Source organism: Lissotriton helveticus, chromosome 11 (assembly GCF_964261635.1).
Source record: "Lissotriton helveticus chromosome 11, aLisHel1.1, whole genome shotgun sequence".
Taxonomy (NCBI): domain Eukaryota; kingdom Metazoa; phylum Chordata; class Amphibia; order Caudata; family Salamandridae; genus Lissotriton; species Lissotriton helveticus.
In genome coordinates this window covers 1,191,273,508-1,191,286,059 of record NC_136072.1, presented here as the reverse complement: position 1 = coordinate 1,191,286,059, position 12,552 = coordinate 1,191,273,508, and positions in this window count along the sequence as shown.

The window sequence follows — 12,552 nt, the reverse complement described above, 5'->3', positions numbered from 1 at the left end:
AAGCCTTGGGCGTGCTGTGCTTGTGATGGAGCGGTTCCGTCACGGCCCGGACCGTTTAATAGAACGCGCCGCGCAGGCGCAAAATCAGCACCGTGCAGGCGCGGCGGCTGGGCCGTGACGGAACCGCTCCGTCGCCAGCACAGTGCGACCTAGGCTGGTGACGGAGCGGTTTCGTCACCAGCATGGGAGGGGTTAAATTGTTATTTGTGTAAATATTGGGTCAGACCAACACATCCGGCTTTCTTACAGTGCATGCACGTCTCTTATATACAGGGAGTGAAGAAAGGCAAACCACACCTCTCCTAAGTACCTGTGAAGTGACAAAAAGCTGTGTGCCTTTGATTCCCCTTCCTTGCATTTGCTCCTGAGTGTGAGACTCCAGATGGCTCCCAGCCAGGAAACTCCAACAAAAGGCGGCCCCAGGACTCCTCAACTTCCGCCTTTGTCCTGGACCCAGCTGAATTAAAAAAAAAATCCCCCCCAGCCTGACCAGTGCTGCTTGGAACATGTGTCCAGATGTAAATTACACCAGGACGAGTTCAACATATTTCACTGGGTCGCCACTTCTTGGCAGGGGGGACTGCGTCTGCCCTGTGAAAATAGTGGGTGGACGCTGTCCACCTGCGTGTAACCCCCAACCTGTCCCCTGTCTCTTCAAAAACCCTTCGAATCGCCGTGTGCCTGGACTCGGGTGAACCAACATCTACAGGCCACGTTTCTATCCTGCACGCTAAGCATGCTGGGAGCTTCTTAACCCTCTCTTTAATGTGACCTGTGTGGATCCAACCTGTTATTGTCGCGTCTTCAGTTACTCTCTGTTTTGAATATTCCGGCTCCGCAGAAAAGCGTCAATAAATACAAATAACATACATCTGTTGTTTACAGCGTTCCGTGACAGCTGCCGGTGGTAGTAGGCGCTATGCAAACACTCATTATTACAATTAACATATTTCACTGATTGACGCCGTGTTTATGTGAATTCGCAGCGTTGGTGGATACATTAATAAACGTGAAGCAACTTGATCAAATGTGACTCGTGGTTGAGCGGGATGAAAGTTTTGGAGCCGTAAGAGCCTGATCGCCACAAAGGGCCCTGAATGACCCCCCGTCGGGCCGGCGGGGGCCACCTTGGAACACTCGCCCTTTAGGCATGAAAAGGATTCCTCACAATATCTTCGCTTCACACCTGGACACAAAGCGTCCTTTCAACGGTGGCTCCTCTGTTCCAGACCCAGAGAGCAGGGGGGGGGTCTTTGGATCTGAAGGGGCCCCTCCCTGTGGAGCTGGGGCCCAGAGCCGCGCGTCGGAGCCACAAAGAGGCCGGAGGGTCGTGGATGACACCGGGGCCTCTCTGGGGCCTCTGGAGGCGCGAGAGGCCGAGGGATGAAACAACAGACCACAGACACATCCAGGGATGAGAGGCTTCTGCCCTCAGCCCCCCCCCCCCCCCCTCCCTGTGGAGCTGGGGCCGAGAGCCGCGCGTCGGAGCCACAAAGAGGCCGGAGGGTCGTGGATGACACCGGGGCCTCTCTGGGGAGGGATGAAACAACCGACCACAGACACATCCAGGGATGAGAGGCTTCTGCCCTCAGCCCCCCCCCCCCCCTCCCTGTGGAGCTGGGGCCCAGAGCCGCGCGTCGGAGCCACAAAGAGGCCGGAGGGTCGTGGATGACACCGGGGCCTCTCTGGGGAGGGATGAAACAACCGACCACAGACACATCCAGGGATGAGAGGCCTCCTCCCTCAGAGGGGCGGCCGCCCCCCCCAAGGAACGAGCGACATTTCATGTAACAATACCAGGCCAGCCCCAGAGGCGCCCCACAGCGCCCAGAGGCCCCGAGACAGAAATAGCGCAGACAGGCAGGCAGCTCATCACAGTGTTTGTGAGCACCTCTTCACTAGTGCCCCCACCTAGGAAATGTATATGAGCCCCCCTCCCCCAGCTCCTTCACTACGAAGAGTTCACCAGTGGTAAGGAGATTCACTGCTGCCCCCAGGAGATGTATACAAGAACCCCCACCTCCAGCTCATTCCCTAAGGAGAGTTCACCAGTGGTAAGAATAGTGCCTAGTGGCCCCAGAGAATATATATGAACCCCCAATACCCCACAGCTCATTCGTTATTGAGTTGACTAGTGGTAAGAGTAGTGACTAGCGTCCCCAGAGATAATGTCTGATGTAAAAGTGATGCAATGGCGGCGTAAAAGAGGTGCAAGGTGCTTGTAAATCTGCTCCAGAATCTCGAATGTGCTTCTGTCTCTTCTGAGCAGCCTGTGCAGTGCTCTGAGATGGGGGCTAGGGGTTCATGCTTTCTGACCCAAAGCTCACATTTGCTGCTGTATTTTTTACCTTTGGAACTCTTTTAACTGGTCAATTTATTAGTCCAAACTACAAAGCTTTTCTGTCATATAGTCCTGAGTTTTTCAAAGTGACTGCTACCTCGGAGCAGCGTTGCGGTGGCTGGTAGGTGGGTTCACTCAGGCGTCTGATTGGGTGAACGGAACCAGCTCGGACTTGTGAGTTCAGACTGAAGTTGGCGTTCCATCACACTCACAGGTTGTATATTGCACTGCTGGCATGAATACACTAGGAGTGGGCGAATAATTCTGCAGGTCGCAGAGTTTTGCCCCCTCCGTGTTCTGTTGGGACGTGGAGTTCTGGCAAAACTCCACCAGCCGCTGCATGGCAGAGTTTTTTCTGACACTTGGCTTGCCAACATTAAGCTGGCAAGCATGAGCGAGAATTTGCATCCCCCAGTGCAATTTTCAGGTGCTAGAACGCCCCCTGGCAAGATTCTTCAACGCGGGAAGCTGCAGCAGGCCTCAATCTTTCACGTGGAGAAGGCTGGGGCTCGAGAAGAAACTCTACTTGAGTGGCAGAAAGAAGCAGCGTCGTCTGGGGCACTGCGCGGTGAGGTTTGTGCTCTACTCGAGTGTCAGACAGAAGCAGCGTCGTCTGGGGCACTGCGCGGTGAGGTGTGTGCTCTACTCGAGTGTCAGACAGAAGCAGCGTCGTCTGGGGCACTGCGCGGTGAGGTGTGTGCTCTACTCGAGTGTCAGACAGAAGCAGCGTCGTCTGGGGCACTGCGCGGTGAGGTGTGTGCTCTACTCGAGTGTCAGACAGAAGCAGCGTCGTCTGTGGCACTGCGTGGTGAGGTTTGTGCTCTACTCGAGTGTCAGACAGAAGCAGCGTCGTCTGGGGCACTGCGCGGTGAGGTGTGTGCTCTACTCGAGTGTCAGACAGAAGCAGCGTCGTCTGGGGCACTGCGTGGTGAGGTGTGTGCTCTACTCGAGTGTCAGACAGAAGCAGCGTCGTCTGGGGCACTGCGCGGTGAGGTGTGTGCTCTACTCGAGTGTCAGACAGAAGCAGCGTCGTCTGGGGCACTGCGCGGTGAGGTGTGTGCTCTACTCGAGTGTCAGACAGAAGCAGCGTCATCTGGGGCACTGCGTGGTGAGGTTTGTGCTCTACTCGAGTGTCAGACAGAAGCAGCGTCGTCTGGGGCACTGCGCGGTGAGGTGTGTGCTCTACTCGAGTGGCAGACAGAAGCAGCGTCGTCTGGGGCACTGCGCGGTGAGGTGTGTGCTCTACTCGAGTGGCAGACAGAAGCAGCGTCGTCTGGGGCACTGCGCGGTGAGGTGTGTGCTCTACTCGAGTGGCAGACAGAAGCAGCGTCGTCTGGGGCACTGCGCGGTGAGGTGTGTGCTCTACTTGAGTGGCAGACAGAAGCCGCACTCTGGGGCGCTGTGCGGTGATGTTTGTGCTAGTTTTACGGCGTGGAACACGCGCTGGGTGCTAAAAATCAGCAAGAGCAGCAAGACGTGCCAAAAATCTGCCCGCTCATGGAACTCCACAGAATCTCGCAGAGCTTTTATGTAACTCCAGGGATTTCCATGGAATAAAACTCTGTGACTTCTGCCCACCCCTAGAACGTACAAAAGATCATCAGGGGCGGGCACTCTGGGGCATATTATCAAGGGGTTTATCTCCGCTTTTTTGGCTTTAAAAGCCAAGAAAGCGGAGATAAAATTATCTCCCTATTACCTAGCTGTCGCTAACACCAGTTAGCGACAGCTAGTAGGAGATAGCGACCATCTTGGGCCCCGCTTTGCATGTCAGTGATATTTATCACTAATGACATGCAAAGTGGGCGTGCCAAGATGTTAGCGACTGGAAACAGTTGCTAACATCGCTATCTCCTATTACCAACTTTTGGAGATATTCGCGCTTATATTCGCGCTAAGCGCGAATATCTCCAAAAGCTAACACCTGCCCCGAGCAGTTCTTAGCCATGTTATCCAATGGGAGGTGGATAACATGGCTAAGAGCTTTTGCTCGGTAATGCATGAATATCGCTGACTTTTCAGCGATATTCATGCATTTCGGCCGATTTTTATCGCTTAGGAGATAAACCTTGATAATAGCAAGGTTCCTAAGCGATAAAAATCGCCGCAGCTCGGCGATAAAACTATCACCGCTAAACCAACATAGCGATAATTATCGCTAGTTGTTGGTAATATGCCCCTCTGTTTTTAAGTTTTGAGTAGGTGTTCTGGGTTTAGGAGCTGGCATCCTGTCTTTCAGCTCTTTAGTATGAAGGTGGTTTTGTTTGATCCATGGCTCAAGGTTTGTCAGGCCTTTGTTGATGGCTTCAAGTTGGATGAAATGAACAGGTACTTGGGGGTATAGTTGATGGTTTCATGCGTGGTACGTGTGGTCTGGTGAATTACTGAGAGACTGGCATCGGTGGAACTCTGGATCCTAGGTTAGCAAATGATATGAAAAGCCCGACCACTAAGCTAGGAGCTTTGATTGGACCTGTGGCCACAGAGAGCCATGAAGGCTTCTGACAGCCAAAGTCCCTTTGCCTTGCCTGGTAAGCTGTGCCAAGACTGGGCTGCCATCATTGTCTGCATGTGGGTGCTGATTGTGGCATAGGCAGGGAGGTCGAGATAAACATCAGCTAGCGAGGGAGGGTGACCGGTACTCTAAATAAAAATAAATAATAATAAATCTGTATTTGTAAAGCACAAACTACTCACCCTTACAGGTCTCAAGGTACTGGGGGCCGTCGTGGAAACTAAGGGGCAGATTTACGACTTCTGGCGCGTCTCTGCTAAACAGCAGAGACGCGCCAGAAGAGTAGCGACGCATCTGCCCACCCGTGTGCCGCCACTGATGCGCTGCATATACAATGCAGCGCACCGCGGCGCTCGGATGGGCAGATGCTTGACGCATCCCCGGCGGAAATGCGGTACATTGCTGGAGTTGCATCGCAAGCGCGACGCAGCTCCAGCAAGGCTCGGTGGTGCCCTATCTCTAACATGCTGCGTCAATCCTTTTGCCTGTTTCAAGCAGGCGCACGGTTTTGAAGCAGCATGGCCGTAAAAGTGACTGAGTGAAATCTTGTAGATTTCACTCAGCCACTTTTAGGAGGCATTCCTGCGCCGGAACGCCTCCCCCCGTGCCAGAACGCCCCCCCTACTTCTGGCGCAGGGCTTTACAACGTGATGCATCTCGCAGATGCGTCACGTTGTAAATACCCCGCAGCATGGTGCTGGCTTTGCGCCGCTGCTGCATCACAAAAGTGACGCAACGGCAGTGTAAAAGAGGCGCAAGGGGCTTGTGAATCTGCCCCTAAGTGAGCTATTGTCCAGAGTCATATGGTGCTGAGCTGAGCCGGGGATCGAACCGTGAACCCTGTCCTCTGAAGTCAGCTGCCCTGGCCGCTGCACCCCAGCTCTCCACTGACACCTCTGACACCAGTGACCCGTCATGGACACCCAACCCCCCCCCCCCCCCCCCACTCCCAGGCTGGAGTTTAATGGAGGGATTGGATCATTACGTTCAGGATGTTGTGTCTTTCTAGGACAGGGAAACTGAGCCTGGACTGACTCTAGCCTCACATTTTAAAGGATGTATGACGTTACCACGCGAACAAAATGATCGCGGTACCTCACAACGCAGCTTTTACAACGCAAGTCGTCACCACGACTTGCGCTGTAGGGTGCTGGACTTGGGAATAGTAAGATTTACTATTCCAACTCCAGCCTACGTACACTATCCAGGAGGGACAGAGCTTAAGGTTCATGTTTAGAAAGGCACCCATTGCCTTGTGTATGAACAGTATTTAATTTGTAAAACAAAAAAAAGGGAGTGCCAGCGCCCTCATCAGGAAGCCACTGCAGCCTGCACCACCCATTGCTGCTAATGACAGAACCACTGGAACCACTAACTATCCATCCCCTACAAGTGAGACGATTCAGACTATTCTAATACCGGCTTGGTAGCCGCTATTAGTAGTTTTAAGGTATACTGACTTATTAAACACTTACTTGCTGTGTTCATCTCAAAGTTAGACAAACAATACTACCATGTAGCAAATAGACATGAGAGTCGGTTTTGAGAGTTAAGTGCCAGTGTCAACCACCCGAAACCCCGGCTCAAATTAAGCACTGGATGGACCCGTATTCGAACAATTCTTAAAACAGCAAAAACATATTTTTTTCAATCGTTTAATGTGTCGCTTTAACTTTCCTGCTGTGCTCTCACCTCTTTTTATGTTTTAGGGCACTTTGCCATCACCTGGAGAAGTTTTGGTCCTTGGAAGCTCTTTCCGAATGCTCTGTGCTCACTCGGGGGGGTATCTTCTTTAGTGTCTGCAGGTGAACTCAGTAGGCTTGAGCTCAACCTTCAGTATGACAAGAGTGATCTTAAGAGTAAGGAAGGTGTGAGGGTGGGAAGAAGTGAGGGTGTGAGGGTTGGAAGAAGTGAGGATGTGAGGGTGGGAAGAAGTGAGGGTGGGAACAAGTGAAGATATGAGACTGGGAAGAAGTGAGGGTGTGAGACTGGGAAGAAGTGAGGATGTGAGGGTGGGAAGAAGTGAGGGTGGGAACAAGTGAAGATATGAGACTGGGAAGAAGTGAGGGTGTGAGACTGGGAAGAAGTGAGGATGTGAGGGTGGGAAGAAGTGAGGGTGGGAACAAGTGAAGATATGAGACTGGGAAGAAGTGAGGGTGTGAGGGTGGGAAGAAGTGAGGGTGGGAAGAAGTGAGGGTGTGAGGCTGGGAAGAAGTGAGGATGTGAGGGTTTGAAGAAGTGAGGATGTGAGGGTTCGAAGAAGTGAGGGTGGGAAGAAGTGAGGGTGTGAGACTGGGAAGAAGTGAGGGTGTGAGGGTGGGAAGAAGTGAGGGTGTGAGACTGGGAAGACGTGAGGGTCGGAACAAGTGAAGATATGAGACTGGGAAGAAGTGAGGGTGTGAGGGTGGGAAGAAGTGAGGGTGTGAGACTGGGAAGAAGTGAGGGTGTGAGGCTGGGAAGAAGTGAAGATATGAGGGTGGGAAGGAGTGAGGTTGTGAGGGTTGGAAGATGTGAGGATGTGATTGTTGGAAGAAGTGAGGATGTGAGGGTGGGAAGAAGTGAGGGTGGGAAGAAGTGAGGATGTGAGGGTGGGAAGAAGTGAGGGTGGGAAGAAGTGAGGATGTGAGGGTTCGAAGAAGTGAGGGTGTGAGACTGGGAAGAAGTGAGGGTGTGAGGGTGGGAAGAAGTGAGGGTGGGATGAAGTGAAGATATGAGGGTGGGAAGGAGTGAGGTTGTGAGGGTTGGAAGATGTGAGGATGTGATTGTTGGAAGAAGTGAGGATGTGAGGGTGGGAAGAAGTGAGGGTGTGAGGCTGGGAAGAAGTGAGGATGTGAGGGTTCGAAGAAGTGAGGATGTGAGGGTTCGAAGAAGTAAGGATGTGAGGGTGGGAAGAAGTGAGGGTGTGATGGATTGGTGGTGTGAGGGAGTGAGGGTGTGAGGGGTTGGTGGTGTGAGGGAGTGAGGGTGTGAGGGGTTGGTGGTGTGAGGGAGTGCCCCAAATAGAGACCAAGTCTCTGGGGTACTCGTGTCGGGGTTACCACTAAAGGCAATCACTCCTCAGTCATTGGGTCAAAGTTTAGAAAGCACTGGCGCACCCACTGATCAATTTCCTGGGGTTAGACTCTAAAGTCAGTAATTAGTTATAGCGCTTCATCAGCCTCTCTATCTGCAGAGCATCATTTGCATAATTAAAAATCGAAAGACGGATTGGGTCATCTCCACCACATGAGTGTTCTAAAGCACTGCCCTGTACGTCCACCTGAACCCCTGCCCTGCACGTCCACCTGAACCCCTGCCCTGTACGTCCACCTGAACACCTGCCCTGTACGTCCACCTGAACCCCTGCCCTGCACGTCCACCTGAACCCCTGCCCTGTAGGTCCACTGAACCCCTGCCCTTTACCTCCACCTGAACCCCTGCCCTGCACCTCCACCTGAACCCCTGCCCTGTACGTCCACCTGAACCCCTGCCCTGTACGTCCACCTGAACCCCTGCCCTGTACGTCCACCTGAACATCTGCCCTGTACGTCCACCTGAACCCCTGCCCTGTACGTCCACCTGAACCCCTGCCCTGTACGTCCACCTAAACCCCTGCCCTGTACGTCCACCTGAACACCTGCCCTGCACGTCCATCTGAACCCCTTCCCTGCACCTCCACCTGAACCCCTGCCCTGTACGTCCACCTGAACACCTGCCCTGCACGTCCACCTGAACCCCTTCCCTGCACGTCCACCTGAACACCTGCCCTGCACGTCCACCTGAACCCCTGCCCTGTACGTCCACCTGAACCCCTTCCCTGCACGTCCACCTGAACCCCTGCCCTGTACGTCCACCTGAACCCCTTCCCTGTACGTCCACCTGAACCCCTTCCCTGTGCCTCCACCTGAACCCCTGCCCTGTACGTCCACCTGAACCCCTTCCCTGTACGTCCACCTGAACCCCTGCCCTGTACGTCCACCTGAACCCCTTCCCTGTACGTCCACCTGAACCCCTGCCCTGCACCTCCACCTGAACCCCTGCCCTGTACGTCCACCTGAACCCCTGCCCTGTACGTCCACCTGAACCCCTGCCCTGTACCTCCACCTGAACCCCAGCCCTGTGCGTCCACCTGAACCCCTGCCCTGTACGTCCACCTGAACCCCTGCCCTGTACGTCCACCTGAACCCCTGCCCTTTACCTCCACCTGAACCCCTGCCCTGTACGTCCACCTGAACCCCTGCCCTGTACGTCCACCTGAACCCCTGCCCTGCACGTCCACCTGAACCCCTGCCCTGCACGTCCACCTGAACCCCTGCCCTGTACGTCCACCTGAACCCCTGCCCTGTACGTCCACCTGAACACCTGCCCTGTACGTCCACCTGAACCCCTGCCCTGCACCTCCACCTGAACCCCTGCCCTGTACGTCCACCTAAAACCCTGCCCTGTACGTCCACCTGAACCCCTGCCCTGCACCTCCACCTGAACCCCTGCCCTGTACGTCCACCTGAACCCCTGCCCTGTACGTCCACCTGAACATCTGCCCTGCACGTCCACCTGAACCCCTTCCCTGTACGTCCACCTGAACCCCTTCCCTGTGCCTCCACCTGAACACCTGCCCTGTACCTCCACCTGAACCCCTTCCCTGTGCCTCCACCTGAACCCCTGCCCTGTACCTCCACCTAAACCCCTGCCCTGTACGTCCACCTGAACACCTGCCCTGTACGTCCACCTGAACCCCTGCCCTGTACCTCCACCTGAACCCCTGCCCTGTACCTCCACCTGAACCCCTGCCCTGTACCTCCACCTGAACCCCTGCCCTGCACCTCCACCTGAACCCCTGCCCTGTACGTCCACCTGAACCCCTTCCCTGTACGTCCACCTGAACCCCTGCCCTGTACGTCCACCTGAACCCCTGCCCTGTACGTCCACCTGAACCCCTGCCCTGTACGTCCACCTGAACCCCTGCCCTGTACGTCCACCTGAACCCCTGCCCTGTACGTCCACCTGAACCCCTGCCCTGTACGTCCACCTGAACCCCTGCCCTGTACGTCCACCTGAACCCCTGCCCTGTACGTCCACCTGAACCCCTGCCCTGTACCTCCACCTGAACCCCTGCCCTGTACCTCCACCTGAACCCCTGCCCTGTACCTCCACCTGAACCCCTGCCCTGTACGTCCACCTGAACCCCTGCCCTGTACGTCCACCTGAACCCCTGCCCTGTACGTCCACCTGAACCCCTGCCCTGTGCCTCCACCTGAACCCCTGCCCTGTACGTCCACCTGAACCCCTGCCCTGTGCCTCCACCTGAACCCCTGCCCTGTACCTCCACCTGAACCCCTGCCCTGTACGTCCACCTGAACCCCTGCCCTGTACGTCCACCTGAACCCCTGCCCTTTACGTCCACCTGAACCCCTGCCCTGTACCTCCACCTGAACCCCTGCCCTGCACGTCCACCTGAACCCCTGCCCTGCGCGTCCACCTGAACCCCTGCCCTGCACCTCCACCTGAACCCCTGCCCTGTACGTCCACCTGAACACCTGCCCTGTACGTCCACCTGAACCCCTGCCCTGTACGTCCACCTGAACACCTGCCCTGTACGTCCACCTGAACCCCTGCCCTGTACGTCCACCTGAACCCCTGCCCTGTACGTCCACCTGAACCCCTGCCCTGTACGTCCACCTGAACCCCTGCCCTGTACGTCCACCTGAACCCCTGCCCTGTACCTCCACCTGAACCCCTGCCCTGTACGTCCACCTGAACCCCTGCCCTGCACGTCCACCTGAACCCCTGCCCTGTGCGTCCACCTGAACCCCTGCCCTGTTCCTCCACCTGAACCCCTGCCCTGTACGTCCACCTGAACCCCTGCCCTGTACGTCCACCTGAACCCCTGCCCTGTACCTCCACCTGAACCCCTGCCCTGCACGTCCACCTGAACCCCTGCCCTGTGCGTCCACCTGAACCCCTGCCCTGCACCTCCACCTGAACCCCTGCCCTGTACGTCCACCTGAACACCTGCCCTGCACGTCCACCTGAACCCCTGCCCTCTCCGTCCACCTGAACCCCTGCCCTGCACGTCCACCTGAACCCCTGCCCTGTACGTCCACCTGAACACCTGCCCTGTACGTCCACCTGAACCCCTGCCCTGCACCTCCACCTGAACCCCTGCCCTGTACGTCCACCTGAACCCCTGCCCTGTACGTCCACCTGAACACCTGCCCTGTACGTCCACCTGAACCCCTGCCCTGAGCCTCCAGCTGAATCCCTGCCCTGTACGTCCTTCTGGAGCTCTGCCTGCATCCTCCTTACGGTGCCAGGAATGTCACTGGCTCTGTGTCACGTGACCCTACCTGGCACAGATTACCTCCTGGGGCAGCCCGGCTGTTTGCATACGAGGGGCAGATTTACACGCCCCTTGCACCACTTTTACGTCACTTTTCCCACGTCAAAAGTGACTCAAAAGTGGCGCAAGGGGCGTGTAAATCTGCCCCCTGGTGTCTGCAGCTAATGTCAAGCCGAGGTGCCCTCCCCGACACCCCCACAATATTAACAGCTCCCGTCGTAAAGAACCACCCCTTGGCCCGAGAGCCTTCCAGTGGAACGGAGAGAAGCACCCAGCAGGTGATGCGGCCACAATTAAATACAAATACACATTAATAGCACTGATAACACAGCACTGTGGCCCAGTTCCACTTTTATTTAGGTCAGAGCACTGGATACCCTGGCAGCCGCGTGCCAGGCGAGGGGCACGCGCTCTGCCAACTTTATGGTAAACTATGTACCGGCTGCGCCGAACATTCACCTCAGTCATTTAAACTATTTCCGAGCGTGTCAGTCACTGCATGCAGCAGAAAGGTGTTGACGTCACTGTAAGTTTGCAGCATCTAAGAACATGAACACCATAGCAACTGAGAGAAAGATGGATTTATCTCTTAAGTGCATTGCACACAAATGCAAAGCACCCGCAGCACACAACACTGGGGTCAGGGACACGTTTATATTTCTTTTTTTTAATATTTCTTTTTATTAAACAAACAAAAATCAGCACTGAAACAGATTTCGTAGGAATAAGTTACGGACAGGAGGAGCACCTTTGGTGACAGTTGACAATCACAGCTACAATCCGAATAAATCAATGGCACATCTGGAGAATATATTTCATATGGTGAGGACAAGTCACCCAAGCTAGCGCTGCGAGGTGGACTACACGTCTCCCCACGGTATGTGTACCATGCCCCCCATATTTGTGAACACTTCTTAGGGCAACCTCTCGCAATATATACTGGGCCTCATTTATGAAAAATGACGCATCGCTGCGTGAAAACAGCGATGCGTCACTTTTCATTGTGCCCTTCTTGCGACACCAATGATGCGTCATATTAACAGTATGACGCATCATGTCGCAAGGAGTTACAGATACATCAGTATTTCTGACATATCTGTATGGCGCAAAAGTGGCGCATTGCTGGAGTGTGTCACAAAAGTGACACAATTCCAGCAATGCGTCCTTTCACATGGGGCAAGCCCCATGTGAAAGGGCTTGCGCCAGTCTTACGCCTGCTGTGAGGCAGGCGCAAGATGTTGACGCAACGGCGTCCTAGAAGTGACGCAGTGAAATCTCATAGATTTCACTGCGTCACTTCTACGACCTTTCTTGCGTCAATACGCCCCCTTGCATACATTATACCTGGCGCAGGTATAATGTGGCGCAGGGGTTTAC